The 27,325-nt window shown below is 34.8% G+C and overlaps 1 protein-coding gene across 4 annotated transcripts in view; it reads left to right on the top strand.

Annotated features, from left to right (window-relative positions):
• The window catches only part of LOC142977030 (semaphorin-2A-like), a 341,213-nt gene that overhangs the window by 183,205 nt on the left and 130,683 nt on the right, over positions 1–27,325 (top strand). Inside the window, exon 1 of one of the 4 annotated variants that reach the window (XM_076120701.1) lies at positions 22,199–22,489. The exons of 2 other annotated variants lie outside the window; for them this stretch is intronic. The gene's annotated coding sequence lies outside the window, so the exon portion shown is untranslated. Of the gene's footprint in view, positions 1–22,198; positions 22,490–27,325 lie in introns of those variants that run through there. One more of the 4 variants, XM_076120699.1, reaches the window with a different exon arrangement.

Here is a 27,325-nt window from a genome sequence, read left to right on the forward strand (position 1 = left end):
CTGCGGGTAACGCGGATTTCTAAGGAGTTTTTATCTGTGCCTTCAGTATTCTTTCTTTTGAAAGTGAGAGCTCCTATTAATATTAATTAAAAGTTTGAATAATTGAATGGATTCGGAATTGTTCCTCGTTGTTGGGTTTTCACTGACAGTAAATCACGGTAATAATTAAAACTCGAGAGTTCCAGTTCATTATTCAGTGTTTGTAAATGACAGATTTTTCACCCCAAATTGTGAGCATCTAAACAAATATATAACCTTGCATGCAATTTAGCCGTTGGATTCCGAAAACTTGGTTTGAGTAATTTTTAGAGTGTAATTTTCGAATATGAATGTATAAAGAACTAGAAGTAATCAAGTAAATAACGAGACCGACCTATAAACAACTCAGAAAGCAAGTCACGAAACAAAGGTACAATTAAGAGCTCGCAGTCGGCATATAAAACACGAAGACGCATTCTTTTTGCAGTGTTTCAGGTAATTACAGGAGCAGAAAAACGTTTGCACATAAAATTCTTTATTGATTTACACAAACAAACAACGTGTCAATGTACGTGTGTTCATGTGTGTATGTGTGCGTTTATATTGCATTTTCAGTGCAAGCCCATGAGGTATTCGGTGTCATTTGTTTAGTCTTAACGTTTTGAATGGGTTTTACGAGCATCAAACAGTCAAATTAAAAAACGTGGAAATGCGCTTGAGTGCTTGATACTGCATATTTGTTTTTATGTACTGTTGGACGAGTGGTGAATGTCCTTCTTCGCAGTCAGTAAATTGTGCACGTCTCGCATACTAATCAGTGTTTCAATATTGCACCAATTCTGATGGACTTGTCCCTTAAACCAGTCTGATGAAAAGGGCAATGGCAATCAGAACAATTGCACCGAATTCTCGCCTTAAAAGCGCTTGATAAAAGGAAGTTCATTAAGTAGAAACTTGATTGTGCGATCGTCGTGTTCGTCTTGCATATTGTAATGGCCGCTCACTCGGACCGTTACAAAACGAATCAAATACGCCCAATTTCGAACAGAGAACCGCAGTGGCGTGTGGTCCAGGGGAAAATCTTTTAATAGAGCGTGTTCGTCTATTTAATATATAATTTTTTTTGATCTCTTTTTATATTAGATGTTACTATTTTAAAAAGATACGCTGTCGCTCTGAAAATGATTAATTTTAACACCCAGGTCGTAAAAGTATGATCTATTTTCTAGCACCGAATTTTGCCATTAATCATTTTGATGCAATATTGGCATGGACTGTCCAAAATTACTCATTATGATTCTTCTGTTTACAATAATATTAAACGAATATAAAACTGTATTTTAAACAAAACTTTGTATAAATTTACAACGACAAAGGTACATGACACATTTCTGTTAACCGATTTAGAATTGTGTCACATACAATAAATACCTTTGCTACAAACGAGAAGTGAGTACCAAGTTTTGAAACATCACAAAACAACGTTGACTATGACAAATACACAACCGCATTGTCATTTTGTGGGCTGTTCCATACATCCGAACAGTGCCGCAAGCCATATGACCCATATCTTCGTATAGAACAAAGCCACATGCATCACGATGATGCACAGCCCCGTATGAACTTGTCCCACACATCAGCATGTCTGGCGCCTGCAGCGGTAGATCTACGGCTGCCAATTAAAAGTATAGATGGTAACATGTCGGCGACGAATGGCCGGGACTCATGCCGGACACGGCACGCCGTTTTATGCTGCCCGCATCCGAGATACAGGCTGCTCCCTTGTACACGATATTGCCTCCAAAATATTGCGAGACAATATTGTTTAGTGCTCTAACTTTAGCATGTCTTTCGATAAAACTGGTATTTCAAGTATCTCTTTTCAGGTTTAAATTTACGTTTGAGGACCGACTTTTGCGAAGATGTAATCAAGTCTGCTAATGCTTTTAATTCTAATGACTTATATTAATGTTTTACATCTTTTGATATTTAATATTAGAACAAATCAAGAACGTCCAAATCGACCTTCTATTAATTTCGGCCGTTGCTTCGAAAGAAGAAATCTTGATACCGTTAATTTTATCATTACTTAGCATTATTAAATTATTCTCGGCTCCTTTCTTTTGCGAATCATAAAACGTAAATCTAACAAAGATTCTGTGGGCTTTTACTTAACTTTTACGACAATGCCTGAGTTTAACGGTTAAGTTTAATTACATTTGTACTGTTCTGGGCAATTTCATGCTTCGCTTTCACATTTTGCTTACATTGTTTTAAGTTGATATTGAGTGTTCGCGTAAAAGATACGGCCACTTCACTTCTGCTCGCCTTAATTTGGACACTCGCTATGAATACAAAGTTACACTTTAGTAGTAAACGTAGTGTAAGAACGTTGATTTGATGTTTGCGACCGAAGTTTAGTAATTACTTTATTTTGTATCTATTGTTTTAGACTGACATCTTTACGTGCACAAAATAGAAGCAAATATTGTTCATTTTGTAAGCACGACATTAAAAAAGTATCATATTAAAATTGAAATTCATTGTATTCATAACATTTCTTACAATTTATTTTTATGAAAATATTTCACCATAAAAAAGACAACAGTCATTCAATACTTTTCCTATTTGGAAAATACACAGAATTTTTGTTTAGAAACACTCTGTTTTTGTTTACCGAGGGTCCTTGTACGGCGGCGTCGATTTGTGACACTAAAACAAATGACGCGCGCTCCATGCTCGATTGACGACAGTGACATGACCGTAACTGCAGTAACTAACTAGTCAAATGGACTGCGCCTACAACAAAACTATACGCGATGAAAAATATTGGCTTAAATTTTATGCTGTGGACGGTTTGACGCGGCATGATGACAACTACTTGATAGAGATAGAATATGTAGTTTTTAACAAAATATTAGGTCGGGGAAAAAATCTTTTCGCATTATAGTATGTATGCACTTGTAATAAAATATCGCGACGAATTGAGAACCTCCTCCTTTTTTTGAAGTCAATAAAAAATCTCTTTAGCTTCAAGAATCACAAATGAGTACACGGTTCATAAGGTTTCTTTCAGTGAGCTCGTAAGGTACCCAAATATCGAGCTTTTTTGTGTATAGAAAAGATTTTATTATAATACAAGTTTATACATACTAGACTTTTTCCCCGACTTAATATTTAGCACTTCTTACAATTAATTGCTGATACTTTAATGACCACTTTGTTCTAACTTATCTGATATGATTGTAAAAACCATATATGAAACGATTTTCTTCTCGTTGCGCAGCGTAGAAGTGTTAAAAATATGTATCTATGACGTCAGGCCGGATCGTAACTGATACCTCTTAACAGCAGCTGGTACTGTCAAATTAAGACGAAAATAATATTGAAGAAAAACGTCATTTGTGAGATAAAAACCTTTTAATTCGATCCAACATATCAAAATGTAGGCGTAAGCTAATATTATAAATCATGACGTACAAAAGGATCTTCCGAGTAAGTGTTTATCCCACGCAAATACGGCCTAAGTAATAGTTAAATGTTAAAAATAGGTATATTTGATAGTAGGCTAAGGCCTACGAACTCTTTTGAAGAATCAAGTAATATTCGTAATCCATTTATTATTCTGCGGAGTATTTTCCTTACAATTAGGTATGCATTGAACTGCAACCCACACAAAGACAAAGAAATATTAAGGATTTGGTATCCTATCCTTAAGGGAAAACGAGCGCGAAGATAAGAATAATAATTCTTCCTCTAAATTAAAACCGAAAAAAAAACAATTTATTTTTTCACTTAATATACTTAGACGAGAAACGTTTTATCATTTCTGGCAGAAACGTCATTGTCTGATAACATGAGACTTACTGAGGAGTCGGAAAGAGTAAATGTTCCCAAGGAAATGAAGGACGAAATCTGTGTAAAGAGCTCCCTGGGGTAGCCTGGCTGGGATGATTAACGTCTTTTACACAACTTAGTATTATTGTCTGTCGCACAATAACAACTAAATAGCTTCTCTTATTTGCTGTGGACGTCTACGCAAGTTAATTAGTGAGATTAGAAGTAATACGTGTTTTACTACGACTTACGGAGCTGCTGTAATGAAGGCAATATGTGTAAGGTGACGTTGTAATTTCGTGTAATTTGAAGTAATAGAGAGTTATTGAGTTTGTGCGATGTATTACAGTTATAATGTAACGGCTTGTCGCAGGTCGTAGATGATAATGGTCTTTGTCAAATGAGAATTCTTGATAATAGCCACTTAGCAGACTGCTATTAGCGATTGCTATGACTCGAAAAATTTACAAGGTGACAGTATCCTAAATCACCAAAGTTTTATCTTCAAACTTTTGTATAAGGTTAATGAAATTTCTTGGTTCTAATGGAATACTATCGGTTAATAAACCGCGTCAAAAATGCTAAAAACTTTTATCACTTTTAGATATTATGCAACCATACCTGCCGCAAGCGAAATATAAAGCAATTTGAATATATTTAGCGTGAAAATAGACAGTTCAGCGTTTTACTAACATCGATATTGGTGATGCACACGTCAAAGAAACTATATTGAGCAATAATGTGATTGTAGCATCAAAGAGACACAAAATAAATCACTGTCAAACTCGGGGAGATAAAGAGCGTCTAAAAACAATACGAAAAGATCTCATTTCAACCCCAAATACGTTTCCGATATTCAATAAAATGCTTCAAACGGGATCACGTAATACCTTCATCGAAATAACGTCGCATATAAAACGTTTAAACATCGATATGCAAACCAGTTTTGTATTAAGCGCCGAGAAATCAAGAAGCATCGATGTATCGCTTTATTTGCCTTATTTTTTGTTGTTGGTCAATGCTTTTAATAGTCTATTTTATGATTCGGTATCGATTACAACGGTTTTATTAGATTTTGAATATTAAAAGCTTTTGAATTGATATTATCGATGATATCTGGATACATTTAAATTGTTTCCATGCTCTGATTTTTTATTTCTATGTCGTTCTGTAAATTCATGCAATCTCTTTTATCAATGTTTTTCTTAACATTATTGTTTATTTACTCGTAAAGATAATATCGAGATCTTCCGATATCCCAGATTCCGGAAAAACATAACACAATGCACATATTGACTTTGTCATATTCGTATTTAGTACAAATCTCATAATATTTGAATAATCACATTCATATCTCCGTGAATCGATTCTCGCAAAATCTCCGGCCGATCGCGCCATCGGCATCGTGGCCGTCAACAAAAGGAAAAACACGATGTTAATCTCAAATCCTCGATGTGAAAACATCTGTTTTGCCAAAAGCGATGCTATAAAATAGAAAATATGAGGTGGATTTTTCACAGAGTACGCTTTAAGGCGCGTAAGCTGTTTTGCATATTTTTGATGGCAAAAGTATTCGATTGATAGCCCCTTTCCCATAAAGGTTTTATAATATTACTTATTTTCATACAATAAAATTCTGTATCTACTTTTTTACCGGTTTCATCACTATGGAATTATATGATTGAACTAATTTTATTTCGAGAATTTTTTTTTTATTTTATTTTTCCTGATGTATTTTATTTTCCTATAATATAATTATTAATAACTATTAAAAATTATCTAGCCATTTTATTATCGAGTTTCTGTTACCAGTTGGTACCGATGGAAATATTTGTATTGCCAAAGACCCTAATTTACTCTATTCGTATAGTATAGGATAAACCCTTGCTCAGAGAAGCCAGTGTTTAGCAGCAAGATGTTATTTGATATTTACTTCTAGTGGGTCAATATAGAAGATAGAATTTTTGGGTAGTACACCCAAACTAAAGGTATAATAACGTAACGCAATATAGTACATGCGATTTCTGATACACGATATTTTCCTTGTTTCGTGTAATATTATCACGTTGTTAGTGAAGACTTATGAAATGTACTTTGGATGAATTTATTTTTTTCTGTTCTCGTATTCGTGAAACAGGATATAATAGTATTATTATGAGCGTTGAGCGTCTTATGTTTTTCCAAGTAGGCGGCGCCAACGTGATACTTCTTAAAAGATTCAGACTGTTTTCCTTGTCTCATTATTTTTTTATTGCTCTTTCTGAATATGAAATGTACAATAGATTTGGTGTTTAAATAAAGCAATAATTGTCTGCTCATTTCTCTATATTATTCGCCGTTATGCCAACACGTTGTCTGGTTAACAGCGCAAAGTACTGACCAATCAGAACCGGCGAATATTGTTTACTCTAAAACAGTTCACGCTGCAAAACTAACCACAGTAATAGGGGTGCATTCTGTTAATATTTACGATCACGTAAATCAATAGCGGTCTGTGTCCACATTAGGCGATTTATTCGATTTGTGGTTACCCTCGGAGGGCCGCAAGGGGCTACTCTGATCTCTTAACGTATTCTAGACAACACCACCTGACCGTTCAATATCATTCGCAACGTACCCGTCTGTGTGGAAAAAGGAGCCGATTACCCTTGTTTACGCACAAAATAAAGTTTTCTTCTCATTGGGTCGGAGATAAAGAAGCGCAGAGATTAAATTCGGCTCGTGTTTGCAGTGAGACCCGCGCGCCCCATGTAAACGACCCTAGGTGAGGAGACAAAATATCATTTGGCATAGCGTAATGGCCGCTGAAGAAAGGTTACTTTACGACTTCTTATTTGGCGTCTTGTAATGAGTTTCGTAACGAGAGGGGCGCTGCAATGCCCGCTTTGATTTTTAAATGATTTTAAATGTAAGCAACGATTTCGACGTTTACTTTTAAGCTTTGCATACAATTCAGCGACCCTCCGACTCATAATAGCCGAATACTAATTCACAGCCATAAGTACGACGAGCAATGTTAATTAATTTTTGCGATATTTCCCCCCACAAGGAAACCGCTGATACTGCCAGTGCCTAACATTATGTTAACATTTTACTGCACAATTTTTGACACTGATAGGTACGCACTGTAGAAAAGCTTTGGTTTTTCGATTTTTACCTTACCCCCCAAGCTTCGTCTGCTTAGCATATCGATAAAAAGTACGTTTATTTTACTTATGAATAACAATTAAAGGCTTTGCGTTTATTTGTTTACATTATAAGTAATCTGAAAAGCAATGAAAAAAATATTTCCAAATTTTTTTCTATAAAATGAAAGTGTCTACAAACTTATTCATTTTTCGATTAGTTCTAGAATTCCTCAGCCCTGTATTACAGTGGAACATTAGGTTTTGGAGTTTATGCCAGCCAAGCAGGCGAGTGACGGAGGAAAGGAGTGCAAAGCTCTTTACTCCGTACAGTTCGAAATGTTCAAGTAATCCTGTCACTTTGAATTTGGTCTCGAGTCGGGACCCACGTTACCCACTTTTACGTTCCAAATACTTTGCCGTGTTTATGGAAAAGTCTCTTCAAAAGTCAACAAAGGAGTTCTCCGTTCGTTTGTTTATGTATTCATTAGTTTTGGAAGAGATAAATATGTAAAGCTTGCCTATGTAAAGTTGGTAATACCACTTGACGTCTTATTTTGCGCAATATTAATATAATATTACTTAGAACTTTAACTGTGAATATAAATTGTGTTAAAATAATATTTGACGAGGCAAAGTTTCGATTAAGTAGGTGCTATGTACACGTACAGGATTTTGTTTTCATGTTTTCATTCTGAGAGTCTAGAAAATAGCTTACTTTTTATTGTTTTGGAATAACAATGATGCATTCTGCATATAACCCAGACAATTGTAAGGTATTTGATACGTCATATTTAATCTCTTAAAAAACTGTTATACTGTCCCCGATTGTGGTACCTAATCTAATCAAAACCAAAATTAAAAAATAGGTTATTTTCACTACAGCAAATAGATTCTAAAGTGGAAAAATTCATCGTATACTCACACGTAATGCGTCATACGTGTGTAGGCGAGCTCTCACGATATGATCCCATGTCTCCCGGGACCGCGACCCTAATTGGACGTGGCCGGCCTGCGGAATCAACCGCCGATTATTTAATCTATGATACCGCGTCTTATTCAACTTTTATAGAGCTTGCACAAATTGGATAGCGATTACGCCAATTGTTTTGTATTGGTTGATTTCTATTGTCGAATGGTTAGTGGTCAACCTAGTGTCAAAGTTGTTCAAGTCGCCCGAAAGGCCTTTGTCATGGCTTAACAACTGTTATCTTAGTAGACAATAACCGGGACCGACTATTTACGCGCCCTCCGAGACACGTAGACGCTCAGTTTCGATAACACTACGCGGTCACCCGTCTATAGATTGACCGCGGCAAGGGTTGCTTCACCCACTGATTGTTTACCGACCGGTGAACGCAACTTTGTTGATCGAAATTGCAAGAGTGTTTATTAAAAGACTAATCGATTTAAACTAATTGATTGTGTAGGTGGTCATCGGCATCGTTTTGTGAGTAGGCGGCATGCACTAGAGTGCATTTGTCGCTAGTTTTGTTTTCAATGGTATTTGTTTTACACTATTTATAGCAAAAGTAATGACGAGTTTTGTTATAGCCACTTGGAGTTTTGTTGTAGCACTTTAGATTTAAATACAATATTAATAATTACACTACTAGTTTATGTAACAAAACTAAACCATAAAAATGAGTACAACAAGCTTAATTTTGACGAATTGTTAAATAACATAAAGCTGTTAAATAACATTGAATCTCAGAATTAATTTTAGAGGCTTAAAATTGTGGACTATTTTACACTTTTGGCGTTTCTTCAACGAAAACAGACTTACGGATTACAATTTTGGGAAACACGTACGGTTCACGAAAAAGAGGATTTTTGTTTTCTATTTCTCCGCATGAAAGGATTGGATTCAGTACGAAAGGTGAAATCAGGTCGAGATGAAAAAACAGAAAAAAAAGCTGTTTTGATGGTTTAATTCTCAAGAGTACTAAGTTCGTTCACATTTTTCCATTATTTACTAAGAAATGACGCTTGGATTATGGAAATGTTAAACCCATTTAAAGCACAACTGGAGACGGGAAAATCTTTTTCGCTTATAAACAAATTTGAGATTTTTGATCATCTATCATATATTTTTAGTTAGCATAACCTTTAAGTTTTTTTACAGTATAGTAGGTAGATAAGTAAGGTGTATTATTAGGAATTATTATAACAGCTTCATAAAAAATAAGTCATACTCAGTACAATTTCAACATTATCCCAACAATATCACTGACGTTCCCACTCATTCAAATTACTTAAAATATTCCTTCATCCCTAATAAAATCTGAATCAAAGATCAAAATCATTTGCCTCTTCGTTTTCACTTGGATGGCGTTATTGGCTATTGGTAGCAACCGCAAACAATCTCTGTGTAGTTCCATGGCTTACTGCGGGCAGCGGGGCGACGTGAGTGGCTTCAAGATACCGTATCTTCGATCTAGGCTATTAGGGAGCCGACGGGCCTCTCAATACCCAGTCGTGTCAACGCGCACGGAGATGTTGACGCCGAAATACTGGGGTACTACATTAATTTTGTTGAAGATTTTGTAGTCTTTCAGCAAAATTAGCAATTATTCTGCTTTTTGAAAAAAGGTAAATAAATAAAATGAAAATTGTGTTAATTAACAACTAAAGTAAGAGGTTTTAATTATGAGATCTGTGTTTATGTTAAAAATTATAATCCACTTGTCGGTATGCTTCAGCAGACAATGTTATCAGCGAAGTCTAAAACATAATTCGTTAAAAAATACGGTATCGACAATACACTACAGTGTAGTGTCAATACATTTCACTTTACCAGGATAACATAAACAGTGGGAGCGTTCGATTAACAATGAATAAGCAATGCAAGTAACAGCCAATTGTTCCAGAATAACTTGAAGTGAATTGTGGCATTGGATTAACTACTCAGCACGACCCGACGAAACTTCGTCTGCCTGAGATCACTCCCTGTAATATTCAATTTAACTTTGACACTTCGCCCGTCCAACAAAACCACTGTCAGCTTTTTGTTTTAGGATATCATTTTCTCACTTCTCGGATTAATTATAATTTGCGACAGAATAATAATTTCACTTAAAGCCGGTTCCGTCTTAGGAGCTCACTTTAATGTCTTGTCATTGACGGCCAAGTTTGTGAAGTTTCGATTGGAAGGATTTAGTTTAAGCCTATTTAATACCTATATAAATAAATTTACAATAGCCATCATTCTATGATAGTTTTAAAAGATCTCTGTATGTAAGTTAGTATCTTGTTCTGAAAACGAAAATGTACGAAATCTATGTCAGGCTTTTTTACACTCTTACTTTCTTCTCTTGTCTCTTCTCTGTTATAGGTTAAGGATCAAAAACGTTTGGTATTGTTTAGTTTATTTATATCGCAAGCAATCATCCTATACTGTGTATTAGGTTTACCAAAATCACTTATCCTATAAATTACAGTTAAGCGTCTCCACATCCACTCACAGAACATTTAGTTTAACACTTAAATCAAATTATAATTGAACAACCACACTAAATCAAAGTTGACCACGATCACTGAACCCAGAGGTCGTAAGGGAGGAAACCTTACTTGGTTTTCATTACTAGTTGTTGCTTTAGGATATCTAACTCAAAAGCAATTCGTCTCTATGTAGTACATAATATACCTGTCGCAGAGATATGATGAAATTGGGGATTTCATCAAAATCCTAGCGGCCTTTTACGAAATTTGGCATATCGATAGTCCAGTGATACAATATCTTAGATTTCGATGCAAACCCGGTTTTATCCGGGACAAAATAAAATTACAACTTACGATCGTATCTTTGATCGAAGGTCAAGGTGATTGAACCTTAGGAGTTTTCAAGAAAGTACGATTCAATTCGATTACTTTACGTGAATATTTAATGACTTTTTCAAGCTTTTGCTTTTTGACGTGAAAATATAGTCAACTAGGTCTCAGTGGAATTTGGGTTCTATAGAAACTAATAAAAAATGTGTTAAAACTCATTACTTGGAACATTGTAGGTAATTCGAGCGAAGTTGCTTAGATTTCTACAATATGAACCAAATAATGATAATCACATAATTATTTTGTTTACATTAGTGGCTTTTTTTAGACGTCTCCCGCACTAAGAATTGCTCTTGTGTCGCGGAGACTTTTACAAAGATACAAACAACGAACCAGACCCGAAACAGTTATTTGTGGGTTCGATTCCCACTCGAGATTATTATTTGGACAAATCGAACCCACGACCTTCCGATGCAATGCTAGCGGCGTGGCAACCTAAACCACTGCGCCACGGAGGCAGTCAAACTTTACTATCTACTTAATTAGAAGTTCTAGGTAAAGATAAAACAGAAGCGATTAACAATGGCTTTTGTGATGTTCTTGATTCCATTACATATCTGCGACATACATGAGAGAAGACTAGTCATAAACTTATTCGTAGACTTCTGACGTATAAGTTAGGCAACAATTTCCTAAAGTGGTAACTAAGTTCCCTTTGAATAGAAAGGCAAGTTAAATAGATTATCGAATCGGTACGTACGATTAACCTTAGTTGAAATTTGTATTCTGTTACATTGAATTGAACGGCTTTGTATTGAATTTGGAGTTTCAACTTGTAATAGAATTTGGGCTTTGTGAATTTTAAAATCATTTTTGCGTGTAAAAGCCGTTTAGAAACAAAACAATTGATACGCGAATATTAATACCTGGAGGTCGTTTTTGTGTGATATTTTTTTGTTATGTGAAAGCTATTTTCGATTTCCTGTATCGCATCGTGAGTTTGACATTAAAAATGTACAGCCAAAATAGTTTCTACGACGTCCGCTAGAGGCGCTGATCAGATTTTCATACAAATTTTTCGTTAGCCAGCCAGTTGTCGATACTCGATAGTAGTAGAGAATTGAGCTACTTATGTATACTTTCTTCATAAATACAATTATTGTACAATTTAATGAAACAGTTCGAGGTATGATTCTCGCCCTTCTGGTAAACTGATATAACAAAATTACTATTTTCTCCTGATAGCTTGTGTCTTACTTCAATATTTTATCCTATAGTAAATTACCTATTCCACGAATAACCAAAAATGGCGACTAATTTTAACTTAATAATAGCTTTATGTCGATTATAGTTATATCTGTCTGTCAATTTACCAACTTACTGAATAAAACAAAGCTCCCAACTAGTTAAACAACTTTAGCAGATTAAATAATACTGTTACTCGACTGTACAACATTAAATTACTATTATATTAAATACTCCGAGTAAAGGATGGTATAATATTCACAAAGTCCAGAAATTAATTAAGTATGCAATAAGAAAATTTTGTATTTTTTTAACTTGAAAGCCAACCTCTTTCTTTATTCTTTGACCATCGTGTAGTGTGTCTGACAGGCAATTTTCTACAATATTATAATGTGTTTATACCACTTTATTATTGCGAGTGTATTGTTTTACTTTAGTGGAATACTAAAAGTTCCGACAATGCCATCTTACCCTTCTGTGTACGGTCTCGCACGGATGAATTCATCAATAAAAAGTTTTAATGGTTTGAACAGTTTTCTCGTTCGACCATTATACTCTAACGTTTTCCTTATGCGTGACATTTTATATGTTTTAACTAAAAACTTAATCCCCAAAAAATATTTATTTACAAAGATGTGTGAACTCAGACTCTTATTGCTTACATAAATATAGGAAAAAAAATGTGTCACTCATGATCATGACATAAAACCTTTAATTAATACAACTAGACCACTAAAATACATGCAACGACGGCTGTTGTCGCACGTATTATATAAACTCAAATACCTATATATTAATGTATACCGTCTATGCAGCACGGGTATATATAGTATAATAATATAGTCTGCAACATCAATATATAATAGTATATACGTCAAGCTACCAGCATTGCGTTGCTTTACATTTAAGTGGCGAGGGACTCAGTATGTAGCTCGTGTTAGCAATAAGATGTCAGTGCACAGGTGTATGCAGCCGGCTATCCGTGCTATAATCGATTCGTCATCTTTTACGGGACCCACGGGGAGTCTGATTGTACCTGAGAACACAAGGCAACACGTGTAAACTGTGTTCGTTGCATGCAGACGTGAATTTATTGCTTTTCTTAGGTATATTGCTTTGTTTAGTCATACCTTAGCTTACTAACTAACTTATATTAAAAATACTCTTTAATTACCTTTAGTACCTGTGAAGAAAGTGAGTCATTATTACTTTGGTCAGTTTCATCATGTCTGTATAACTATCGGATAGGTTATCCGAGGCTTATTTACAAACTGTAAAACTAGCTCTAAAGGTAAAGCACCTCATAATCTTTCTTCATAAAGTTAGTGTCAAAAATCCCACAAAATCTTAATCCCTGGATTACAAGGATAAAGTACTAAATTACATTCCTACCACAAAGTTAGCAAAGTAACTTGATAATATAACTTCAAAAGATATTATTTGACGTGACATAAACGTCATAAAAGTACTTATTCTGATTACTTTCATTGGACATCAAATAAATTGATTGGCGCAGACTTTTCTTTTCTTACATCCAGTGGAAACGGCCGCCAAAAGTTCTTTCTTTTTCGTATTTTCTGGAAAAAAGTGAGTAACTGTTAGAAATTTCAATCACTACGAAACCTTTCAGTGTCATTTTGTCCTTTGGGCTAGTGTCAATGGGTAGTGGATCGATAAACATAAAAAATGTACATCGATGCGTGGCTCGTTCTCATTGCTCAAGGTAAATTAGGGAGGCATTATAGCCGTATAAATAGTAAGGCGTAACAACGTAATTTTATACAATAAATTATTATTATTAGATAGTTATATTAAGAACACGTGGCGCATTCGTTATTAAGATTGTAGGCTCGGTTACTGCTCTGCGCTATGAGTGTAATAAAACGCAAGGGTATTGCAATGATAATGCTTTAACGAAAATTACAGTGAAAGGCATTGTATGATGGGTACTTGGCTTTAGTATGACGCGGACGTGCATTCGAATCTTTTGAAAAACACCTATTATGTTTTGTCTTTACAATTATTTTTTGTTTTGTATAACCCGTTACTGTCCCACTGCTGGGCAAAGGTCTCGTCCCAAACGAGAATGGGGTTAGGCCTTGAGTCCACCATCATTAAAATCATTACAAAATACAAAATTTTGGTCTCGTTTGTTCTGTGGATCAAGTTAATTATAATTAATTTTTTTCGTTATAAGTAGTCAACTCATCACTCTTTATTCTAGTACTTATTTTTATGAAACAAAAACAGTACTTACTTCTATTGTTTGGTCTATGGACTCATAGTTCACCAAAACTATTAATATAGGCACGCTAAATAACATAGAGGTCCTAAATTCATATTTATTTCAACACAACAATATTTATTACTGCGAAAAAAAGAGCATATTGTGTACGCGGTTCTACAAAGCAAACTTTGTTATTGCATATTGTACAAAGTTATAGAAAGTAAATTTTATTGCGTTTGTTAGAAATAAAATAAATTGCGCGCTCTGTGCAGTACAAACAAGCTTATAAAATGCGGCAAAATATGTACAGTGTAGAGGCCAAACGTTGTGAACTGGATTAGTTTCCTGTTTCTTAAGTAGCTTTTCAATTTATATGCTCAATAATAGTTTACCCAAATGAAAACGTTTGAGATTTTGTATAGCTTCCGCTGTATTTTTGTGTTGTTGTGCTTCTAGCTGGTATGATCAGAATTTTATATTTAAATTCATACTATAGTTATGATTTTTGATTCTGAAAGACTATTAAGTAAATAGTTTTAAAACATGTTCACAAGTTCCGATATTTTATTTGTTTTGAATTTTCTTGTTTGTGTTCAAACAATAACAATACATGAACTCAATCATCGGTGGCCATTTGAGACAATTGAGGGGTAGTCTATAAAATTCTTAAGTCGCGGATCGAACAGTATCCGACATGGGAGACAGTTTTGGTTTCGTGATTTCATTGCTATTAGGGCGGGCGGTCCGTTCTACGTTTATTGTTCAAGATACGAGTGGATTTGTGGAAGCAATTTCCTTTATACATTTTGTTTTGTCCTTTTTCCTGCAGTTTGATGGTCCACTTCGTGAGTTGTGGCCTTAGTTCGATTTAGCAAAACTCCCTCAATCGATACGATACGCATCTCGGCCGCAACCTGCCGTCGCAAAGGGAAAAATGTAATTATACAATCCGATCACGTATAGCATTGAACGGGAACTAATTTAGCACCGAAGTTCTTTCGCCAAAAATTAAACAGCAACCGCCTGTTTACTTTTTTGATCTAGAAAAGCAAAAACTTTTTGTCGTGATTGGAGATTTAATGATGTTGTTTGGCTTTGTAATGTAAATATCATAATTATTTTGTTTTGTAAAGACGTGCTGAAGTTAAAAATTTGGTAGTAGATTGTTTTTATCTATATTATAATGTTATACTAAATCTGTCACTAGAATAAAAAAATGCGTTTTGTAAACATAACAATATAATTAAAGTTTTCCTAACTATGACTCATATCAAATTCTATAACCCGTTGTTCAAAAGGAAATGACATAATTCCTGTTATTTCCCGTCCAGCGAATTAAAACACCCTCCCAAGGAATGACTTTCACATGTAGCGGTTGAGACGAGATAAAAATATAAAAGTGTTTACCCGAACCCGCCTTAAAGATTCATGCGGACCTCAACGTCATGCTTTCACTCCCGGCACAGGTAAGAAAAGGCTCCTCCCTTTAACGCAAATAGACATGACATCGTCATTCAGACGTGGCCCTCTGAAACTGCGTAGACTTGCAACTTTCTGTTGCCCTCTCTGCAATTATTGTACTACTTATAAAATGGGTAGCAGGAGCGCAATTCTCTGTAGTCGGTACTGTTGAGTATCGAGAGTTTGACATTTAAAGTGTACTGCCAAAATAGTTTTTACGGATCCCGGCAGGGGCGCTACACACATTTTCGTGTAAAATTTCTCGAAAGCTAGCCGGTTTCTGGTAGTCGATAGTAGTACAAAATCGAGCTACAGTAGCCCGATTCACTACTACCGAATATCGACATCCGACAGCTACCGAAAAATGTTGTATAAAAATCTAATCAGCGCCTCTAGCGGACGTCGGACAAACTACTTTGGCTGTACATTTTAAAAGTCAAACTCCCGATACGTGATGGTTCCAATTGTAAAGCATCGCGCTACAGAAATAATTATTTCTCCTACAATAAAAACAAACGAACATTAAACTTTTAAGTATCATTTGTTAATGTAATGAATTGCCAGCGGCGACATTGATGACTTTCCACGATACTCGCAACTAAAAGTTGCAAGTCTGTATCATCATATGAAACTAGACCTCACCTTTATTCATTCGTTTTTGTCAATTCTTCCTTCTTCACCCCTACGTTTATTCGTTTCGTCCGAGCATTACCTTGCTTTGACATTGAGTATTTTGTGTGTTACGGTAAACTGTTTGTGTCGCTTATTCTTTACTCCCATGGGCTTAGTTAGTAATGAAACTGCTTAGAGGTGTCAATTTGAAAGGACAGCTGTTAATGTGATTATTTTCTTTGTATGTATATTGTCAATGTTTTGTTCTTTATATCCAGTATTGTATAGTCTGGTTTTCCTTTTGTATTACACATATTAATCTTTAATTATATCATTAAAGGCTTTCTGTCTGTAACGTTTTCACAGTACAACCACTGAAACGATTGTAAGTATATTTTTAAATCATGGCAATTTATTTTTAGCTTTGCAGATTTTTGCATAGGAACAAAAACTAGATTTTCTATACTTAACTATTTCGTTTTATCAGTAAAGTAGTTTTTTCCGAATCAAGTATTTTGTAAAACGTTCGTAGGATTTTCCTAAAGGCAGTATCTAACTAATGGCCACAATTGACAAGGGGATTGATGGTCACGACTAGGTGAAATACTGGACAGGTGGACTGCATTCGATAATTGCTTAATCGTCTTATACGACGCCCAGGGGATGAGATTGGGTAAATGTGTTTCCGTAACCGATAACTAAAAGATAAGTATAACAAACTAAAATTACATTTTAGTATTAAATCGTAGACTTTATGAAGTTCAAGTTTTCCAACAACAGACGTAATTTTGTGAATTATTAAGTTTCCAGTACGTTTCGTGTACAAAAACGCCTCAGACATCGTTTAAGGAACGCCCACGTAATGTTTTCTTTGAAAATATTTATTTCCTTTTGCCGACTCAAATATGTTCTAATTAAGTGTAGACACAATGTACTTATTTTTCGTAAAAATATTTATGTTTTTTTGTAATATTGAATGTTCTACCTTGTAGATATTACCGCAATGGAGGTTCTACATAGTAGCTCTGTGTATTTACCTTTTATAGATACGTAAATAAGCCAACGTACGATATTATTTATCTGTATAAGTATAACGTTAGTATTATATTTACTTTTATCTGTAAACATCATAACGTTTAAATACTTTGAATGATAAAGACGACTAAAGAAAATGTTTCAATATTACTTAGTTTGGAGAAACCGAGGATTCCAGACTCAATGAAGCAGTAAGTCAAAGCCAAGTATATCGTATCAGAACGTAACAATGTATCGTTCCAATAAAGCGTAGTCTAGAAACGGTGCCATTTGAAGGAATCAATCAAAGCCAAACGTTCGCACAATCAGCGTGCGTGGGACGGACGAGCTAATCAAACTAATGGGTACTGGAGGGCCGGCCGATTGGACCGGAGCCGCTGCCGCAACAAATCACAACAATAACAGTGACGCCTGATTGATTACCCTCAGCAACGGACTCAATTCGATCCCTGTTACACCTGATTGATTCTTCATTAACATGTTCTTGGCTTTACTTTGACTGTCTGGAACCTGGCAAGGATAGTTTTTTCAGAGACTGAACTGCTGAAAGCACTGGAACTCATTTTCTAGTCTCAGCTTATTAGTAGCTGTTCTATCAAGTCTCTATTATAAGATATTAAGTAACGACAAATGATAGGCAGAGTAAAACTATATTTACCACTAAATAATCTTGTCGTTTGTATACCAGTCTCTACATTCTACTCTACACACATTTAGAATCCTAGTTCTAGTAGGCACAATAATAACTTCATTGGTCCTTATTTACAATATAAAAAACGGTTTTTGATAAGCTGGTATATTTTCTACCATTTATGTATTACCTAACCAGTCGGTAAGTAATTAACATTTTGCATGAAATTAATAAAATCTTATTCCGTCGGCCATAGCAACAGCAATTTCTAAATATAATTTCGCGGATTCCGAAAAGCGTATCCCCATATCAATCACGTGAAATACCATCGGTGTCTTATTTAATTTGCTAAGCGGAGAACGTCGAGTGGAACAACTACGTCATTTTTAGCCGATGAACGGCGGCGTGTCAGACTCGCGTCAAGTTAGTGTCAGGCCAACCTTGCCTCCCCATCCAGACATTTATTAAGTAGGAAATACGAACCAACTGCCCACCCACGCTGTTAAATTGTTCAGCAATTGTTATAACAGTGTTTAGTGAATGTTTGTTGTTGTAAATTAAGTGGTGACCCCGTTCTAACTTTCGCAATTGCTTCGTATATCGGACGACCTGTGTTCTGTGTAGTGTGTTGTGTGTTCCACTCTGCTCTAAAGGTTTCAGTTTGGTTTTAGAATGGGTTATTTATTTGTATGGATTCTAGATAGTTGTTTTCAGCCTCGGCTTTTATCTAACGGCCTCTATGTTTGGCAACCTAGTTTTACACCTCTAATTGTCGATAGCCACAATTTTGGGCATTCTACCTGGAATTTATCGGTGCCACTAACATTGGTCGAATTTCATTCTGTATTCCTTCTATTACAAAATGTTACTAACATAATACTTTAATATTAAGTCAAGAATCTACCATGTACTGGATATTACCAACCAACAAAACGACACACATATCAATTTGTTTCATAAAGCAAAGTATTTCACTTTAAAAACTGCAACACGCTTTTGCATCCGTTACAAAAACGTAACAATCCACTTGGAGCTGGTGTACGTGCAAAGCTGATAAGTGCTTGCACATAGAACAATAAAACTTCACTTAGTATTCACCTGTCGCCCAGAAATAATACCATCGGGCTTACCATAGCGAACAACATGCATTTTCAAGCGACAGCCACTGGTCAGACTTTTGCGGATGCAGCACAATGGCACTTATTTTTTTGTCCGACTAACATAAAATCCAAATCAATGGTTAGCTCGACTCACTTTTGTTATTGCTGCTATTATATTCTGGACGTCGCTTCGCTGACTATTTCTGGCTTTTTGGCCAGTTGAGCGACATTCCAATTCGTGGCTCTCGCGTAAAAATTCATGGATATGTGAAGTGAGATCTGCCTATATTTAGGTTTAGTTAAATATTTAACTACTCGTTGTTATAGTTTTATGAACAGAGCTTTTAAGAAGATTTCCTAGGAGATACAGACTGCCGTAGGTTATCCCCATTCATCAATGTTGTTGAAGCTTCTTGAAAAATAATAAATATTGTATGGTTAACATCGTAGCATTAAACTTGCCTCCGAGCGCAATATTGGCCGACACAAAAGATAAGCACGAAGGACTACAAGTTGAGAGATGACGTCGACGTCATATTTCTTTTATCATGTCTTAAAGGCAGGTAACGTTACGTCATCTGGCGTACATCTTACTCTGCAGCTCGTTCAAAATAAACCGAGAACAGCTGCTTATTGTATCGCTGACAGCAAAGCCGTGGTACGCTATTGTGAAGCTCCTTCGAAGAAATAAATAATAGCGACTTACTTGATCCTTGCGAAGCTACAATGCGTCGTCATTATTTCGCGCTTATGGAGCCACAGGCCCTCTTTTCACTCCATTTCCACAGTCTGTGCGACGCCTTATGTCAAAACAATTGAACGTTATACCGTCGAATACACTGTCTCACAAGTTCTCAGTTTAACATTTACGGAATTGAACTCAACACGTTATAACCCTTTGTTCCACATTATTATGGTTCGCTGTAACATGACGAATGATAAAACAGAATTATTAGTAAAGGAGAAAAGACTATAAGGTTAGACGATATTATTACATTTATAATGTTATATTGTTTAGTTCTGAAAAATCGTCGAAATATTGCAAGTGCATAATTCTCTTATTATCTAGAGATTTCTGAGTACCAGATCTGTTACCTACAGTAATAAAATTCCTCTTTATGTTTGTTTATCCTGTGCAACATTTTCAAAACTTCAAAACTATTTTTCTTGATACTTGGATGTATCTCCTAAAATAGAATTCATTGGCATGTCTGTTGAAGCACGGGTTCCCAGCACTGCGATTAAGAATTGAAAAGCTAATGAAGTGTGCGCGAACGGTACCCGCGTCAACCTGTCAAAAACACGTCATATTTCACGTGTTATTTTTTGTTTTACAAACGTTCGCTACGTCGATTTTGTTTAGGATGACGAACTAGGATGCGAAAGGAATACAAAATTGAGATTCGTATGCGTTTAACGTAACACAGTAAGAGTATACCGTGTGAGTCCATCGTGCTGTCATTTCGCGTGAAGTTTGACAAAGGTATAAAAATAAAGGGCGTGAACATAATACTACACTAATTTGTGTGTTAGCTACATGGGAAGGGATTGTATGTTGTGATACGGTGTCGTGGCGCGTTACCGTCAGGCCTCCAAGCGGGGCTCCGGTTTCGCAGAAGTGTTTCGCTTGACGCTCTCCGATACCCGCACGGACCCTCGCTTTTTTGGGAAACATAATACCAACAACGTAAAAAAATTCTATTGATACAATTTAATGGCCCATTTTGTGTCCATATTATACAAATTATTATGTTCGGATATCGGTATAATAAAATAGAGAGGATGTAAAAACGAGTAATTAAGGTAGAGCAGAAATTAATGACGACTTATTGACTGTATATTTTAATGACCACATGTTGAGTCGTGTTATTTTTTAATCTGATTAAGGCCGATTCCATATATCAATCAAAAATGATTGATGAAAGTAAGTAAAAAATGACATGTTTCATCCGTACATTTTCAAGTATGCAAATAGTTATTCTTAACAAAAAAAAAATATCTTACGTGAACTTGTTTCTGTTTAAACTGTAAGTTTATAAGTTCAGAAATATAATTAACGAATAATTTATCTAATTTATGTGGCGCACAAAAGGGTGTTTATTAAACCTTCTGAAAAAAATAAACAGGTGTTAACTAATCCAATGCAAGCACAACCAACTAGTTTCTGATGATAAAATACGGGGGTCAAAATAACAAACCCTGTTACGTATAATGCGATGCTCAATTAAAATAAATTGTATAATAAAAACATTGTTGTATAAAAACCGCATTTTGTGAAAGCAGATGTCTTCATTGTGAGATGTACAAAAAGTAGTCGGGGAGTTGTATGCAAAAAACATTCCGAAAATTTTGCAACACACGTTACTTGGCTACACTACCTGCTACTTTGTGACATCTTGACGTAAGGTTGCTACCTCCCACAACTGAATCATTTATAAGCTAAAATTGTACCATCTCTATGTATTTTCTTCTCTTATCTTCATAGCGCAACCCTTTGTCTGATCTTAAATTATTCAGTGAGTGGTATTCCTACAAAATAAAAAAGCTGCGGTGTATTTTTTGATACGAAAAAAGTTTATTTTTAATATTCAATTTTATTTATATTCGTGCATGCGATAAATACATTCAAAAATTTTAAGAGTGGTTTCGATTACCATAAAGTGGCTGAAACGCAACATAATATTTTGGATCGAAAATGTAACTAATTAACATACTTATTTTTCCTCTTTGCATAATGATCAGGTGACAACCCTAAAAGCTTCATCTGCCACTTGAACGATCGAAAGGTACGACGGCGCGCCGGTATCAGGAAGGAATGTACAGTGGGTGACTTGAACAGTTCCTGTCCCATTCCCGCACAACCGGCTTTGCCTAAGCTAAATTTGTACTCCGTCTCATTCATACACACCAACATTTTCAATACTTACCTGCGTAAAATGATATACATCTGTTGCGGTGTCGACCTCTCCCTCGCTCTCGCGCGCTCAAATTCATTGTTGATATACGCGTCTCGCTCGGGCGTCTCATGAACAGGGGGTAGACGGTGTTGGTGCACGTTTGTGTTGGTGTTCGTTTATTTAGTGAACTTGGAAGCTCGCTTTCGTGTTTGTGCATAGGGTGTCGGGCATGATTGTGTGCGTGAGTTGTAGAGGCGCGACATAGCTTTGCCGTCTCCATGACTTAAAAGTTTTGTACGGAATGAGACCAGCGAGCTAGTTCTGCGCCGGCCGGCACGCCAGATGCACGCGTGTGGGACGCTCGCGTCCAACTTCTTCGTCAACCTACGACTACTAAAACTTGTTTTTTAAAACATTATTTCTGAAAGTTCTCAGATTGTATTACAGTTGGTGACAATAAACAGTTTGCTGATAAATAAAGTGATTTTGCTTTCATAGCATATTGTGTGTTGTTTATTTTTTTTTTCTGTGAAACTGCAACGTGTTTGGTTCAACGGACTACGGAGGAGGTTGGTCGTCGTATTCTTGTGTATAGGCTATTGTGCATCATCTAAATAACTCCGGTTTATTTTGTCTTTTATACACAAATAAATTTTGTGAAGAAATTAGTTAAAAGTTTAGGAATCATCAAACAAATATTCTGAACGTGGTATTTTTTAACAACAACTTTATCTCAATTATCAGAGGCATTACTCATTTTAAAACTACTTACTGGTTATAACGAAAGTCATTAACTTTAGAAACACATCCAACTTACCATAAACTTATTACTGCAAGTTGAAAAAAACAAATGAAGCAACGGCCAAAGTAATAGAACACTATAAAGTAGACTTGAAATATTACCCTGAACAAATATAGCAGCTGACTAATCAGCCTAAACAAACATAAAATCAAACCGATGGAACATAGATAAATCTCATCGGATGTTATTGTGTAATCATATCACCAAATTCGTTTGGTACGACTGTCGAGTTGAACAACCTTAGGACACAAATAGATTCAGAACTGAGACTACACAAACGCACGGCAAACGTCGGCCGACAACTCTCCTTTACAAATCATTGTCGGTGCTTTAGCTAGCCAAAATTACTAGACTTCCTTTTGAATAACTTCTGTAGATGACCATTTCATGATATTTCCTAGTGCAATTTATTAATTTAATATCAATGTTGAAAGTTATTTACTGATTTTGTTAAGGTAAATAATTAACATCAATAACTGAAATCAGAATATATTATAAATTTTATCCATGTGCTGCGTTTCAACATTTTAGTTAAGTTACCTAGATCACCATATTTTTCTGAAGTTTGAAGAAAACCGGTTATTTGTAGTGCTTAAAATTGAAAATTTAAAGTTACTTTACTCAGTTTAGTTATCCGTTAGTAATGTATTTTTAGTTTTAAATTAAACTTCAACTTTAAAGAAAGTAAATCCTTGCCAAATAATGTTATTTAAAAGTCGGACTTTCATCACAAATTCTTCAAGAGTCATAAATACGACATTATATTTATGAGTCAAACCTCTTAACCTTACCATTTTTGTCATAGTGATATTGTAAATGATAGTTTTAAATATAAATAAATACAACGTTTTATATTTCCTTTACACCATAAAACAACAAATCACTATAATTATATAATAAAGTAATTGAAGTATTTAACTTATGAACTATTTTCCATTACCTCCAAAATGAATCTAAATATAATAAAAAAGTTTTCTGGCCAGTACAAATATACCTGAATATTTATCATTCACTTCATATCTTTAAAGAAAATGGATAAAGATTAGCAAAAAAGAAAGATAAACCATGTTTCTGAAGAAATATTATACCTAGGTACCTTGTACCTATAATATTCGTTATAAATTTTAGAAATACCTGGCACATAATTGATTCCACCAAACTCATAGTATGAAATATCATATCGAATATCATCTCTTAATAATCTAGGAATAATTATAGCAAACTATTTTAGGACCAAAATCCTAGAATGCATTCGACTCTCGGAATCGTTTCTTTGTATTATTTCCAATGTATCGTATTACTACTTGATTAAAATTATAACAGGCACATAGTTGAATGTCTAGCTTGAAACCAGATTTTTAACAAAGAACAATGGCAAAATCTCATACATCATAATCACTAATTTTAAAATGTTGCGTCTTCAAATAAAACAAATGTTATAATATGCAGCATTAATTCCTGATTCTAAATATATAAATATGTGCATTAGGCGCACCGGAGATCCTGAGTAATTTGAGTTTATATTTTTATAGGTTATGTCATCATCACATCATTAAAATGTTATAATTGACCGTTAGCTGTCAATTACACCCTGTAGTATTACTATCGTCATCGTAGTGAAGTTGCGTTAAGACTGCCTTAACCTTTCGAGCAGGTATAGCCCTAAAACTAATATGTACCCAGAGATTTCCGTATGGTAACCTCTGGGTCTTATGTCTACATTTCCAATTCTTTGCGTTAATAAAGAGCTGATAGCTGCTGTTAAACCATTTGTAGCCAACTACGCTCCGGCAGATTTTAATTGAGTCATTGTTCCTACAACTAGACTGATATATTATAAAACAAACTGTTTTATGGGGTATTTAAGTAATCAGATAGTATAAATCAGCTTGGTTGTAACAACAAAGGTAAATAAAAAAATGAAAAGGTTATACATTATTTATTTCTTTCATACACATCTCTGATTATCATGTCATTTTAAAATTCAGCTGGTACATTATCTTGATGCCTGGGCTATCCTAAGTACCAGACTAAAGTCAGCACAGCAGCCTATTGTATGTATATCCACCGGACAACCTATTTTCGTGAGATATGTTATTGGATAAACCCAGCTAATCAGCAATGTGGCAACTCTTGTATTTTGTTCTAAAGCAGGGTATCAGCGGAAGCTATTCTATGTTACAATTCACGCACATAATTCGAGTCTGTCTGACACGGCTTCCCATACTTGAAGAAGTATTATACTAGTTCACAAAATCCAAAAAGCAAGGGAAACGTCCATGATGAATCAGTAGAAGTCATGTAGATGGAATCCAAATCGAAATCCGTTAGAGATGCAGGGTTGACAAATAGAGCAGATATCCTCAGTAAGTCAGAGTTGTTTGAAAATAGGTACAAAAAAGCAATAGTAATCGCAAAACACAACAACACGCCAATGCCGAAAATCACCAAACGTCAACGACAAACAATCAAATCGAACCGAAGTAGACAATATAATAATATAGTTGCCATATACTTTAAAAAGATAATACTACTAAAATATCTCTGTTGACTGTAAATATATTTTTGTATGAGCAAAATAAATAAGAAGTTTTTAGTTTATTAGTCACTGTTTTTAATAACTTGTCATAACAATATATTTCACGTTGAAGACTATTTAGTTATTTAAACAATTAAATAGATAAAGACAACATAAATCTACTTTACTACAACAAAGTACCGAATGGCAACATTTTTTTATCTGAAGGAAATGGAGAATCATTCTTAGATAGTCAATTTTTTACTTTTTGTTTAATGTATTAAATGTCGCTATCAGAGGTAAAAATGATATTCCTGAAATTCATACGATAATTAATAAAGTACATTGGTAATATTGACATTCGAAGACGCTCAAAAAATATAAGTGATTTTTTTGCCATTGTTCTTTACATAATTTTAGGATTATACTGTTAATTTTAGATTCATTAATTTGCGGTACTCTCTTTTCTGACAAAAGCCAAAATAGAACTAAACATAAACTTGGGACAAAAATAACTTTTATCCAAGCTTCTAATTAAATTTTCACAATCACGTCACCGAGCCTGATTAAGGTAAAATAGGTCTGACATAAAAATAATATTATCAAGGAAATGTATAATCAAGGAAAGGTAAACACTGACTCAATTATGATTATCTAAGCCGAGCTCATTTCAATCGGCTCTTAAATACGGTTCAGAGCCGGGTCGACACCATCAAAGAGGTCAATAGCATTACGACGGTCCCGAAGTCCGTAAAAATCTCATTCCATAACATACTAAAGTTTACCCCGCAGATATCAAAGTGGTCATAAAGGCCCCTCACATCCCGTCAGAAGAATTACTATCATTGCCACGTTGTTGTTTCTCCTTGTCCTAAACAATTGATATCTCTATTTGTATCAATAAGATGGGAAGCAGACGTTTACGTGTATTTTGTACGTGCTCAGAATACAGTGGAACCACCGGCTGCCGGACGGACGTAGCATTTATTGAAACTATTGACATTTATGTTAGGTTTATGAATCGTTGTTGGGATATCCCAACAACGATTCAAAATAATAACGTTTATATAAACAGGAATTATTTTTGCGATAAGCGTTTTTATGCTCACACCGGAACTTTATTGAAGAATTTATTACTGTACATCACGGTGATAGAGTCAATATTTTGTTAAATTTATTGTGCATCCTTCAGAATAAATTAGCAGTTATAGTACCAATTTCATTTTTGTTATTATTGCCATAAATCAGAAGGATCCTTTAAAAGTAAACAATTTATTAAAAGGGTCTGATTTAACAAACTTTTACCTATTCTCCCTTTATCAATATTACCTATCTCTTTGATGCTATACAAATATACAATTCCATAGTTGGCACCAACAACACCGAGTTTACAAACTTATGGCGGAATTTAATATTAATTTGTGTTCGTATGAGCCTCTATAGATGTTTGTCCATCCCTTTGAGTCGAACATTTCTTGAGGTTGCGGTCTGATCCGATAGCTCAGTTAGTACCATTTAATTGATTTTGTACAACAGAAACTAATTAGAATTGAGGTTTATGTAACCGAACAGTATTAATAACTTATCGTGTTGGCCCTAGCGTAATCTCGTCTTAGTAATCTGTTTCGGTTAATTGAATAAATTAATATTTGCACCGTGAGCCTTGACGAGTAGTGCTTTGTAAATATTTTTAGATTAATCTCCTAGTTTTCTGACTAAAACATCTGTATTTTTCTAAAGATTTGGTTTATGATGACGATAATGTTAAAATGCTTGAATGTTAAATTTTAATCTAATTCAAAGCATTGAATTGAAAGAAAATGAGTCAAGAAAATAAACTCTCGACACCCAAATGAATGAAGGTCGATCTTAAAAACAAATAAAATAAATTGAAACAGTAGAATTATGAAAAACTAAAGTACAAGAGTAATTTCGTTATATAAAAACAAACGTATTGTGCTCACTGCGTAAATTGTTTATTTATATGAAAAGAAAAATAAAATATGACTCCATTTGAACTTTTCTTTATTCACTGAAGCGCTTTGTATGAGTTTAGAAGTCTAGTTCATCAAAAATTAATTATGT

The sequence above is a fragment of the Anticarsia gemmatalis genome, chromosome 12, assembly GCF_050436995.1.
Source record: "Anticarsia gemmatalis isolate Benzon Research Colony breed Stoneville strain chromosome 12, ilAntGemm2 primary, whole genome shotgun sequence".
Taxonomy (NCBI): domain Eukaryota; kingdom Metazoa; phylum Arthropoda; class Insecta; order Lepidoptera; family Erebidae; genus Anticarsia; species Anticarsia gemmatalis.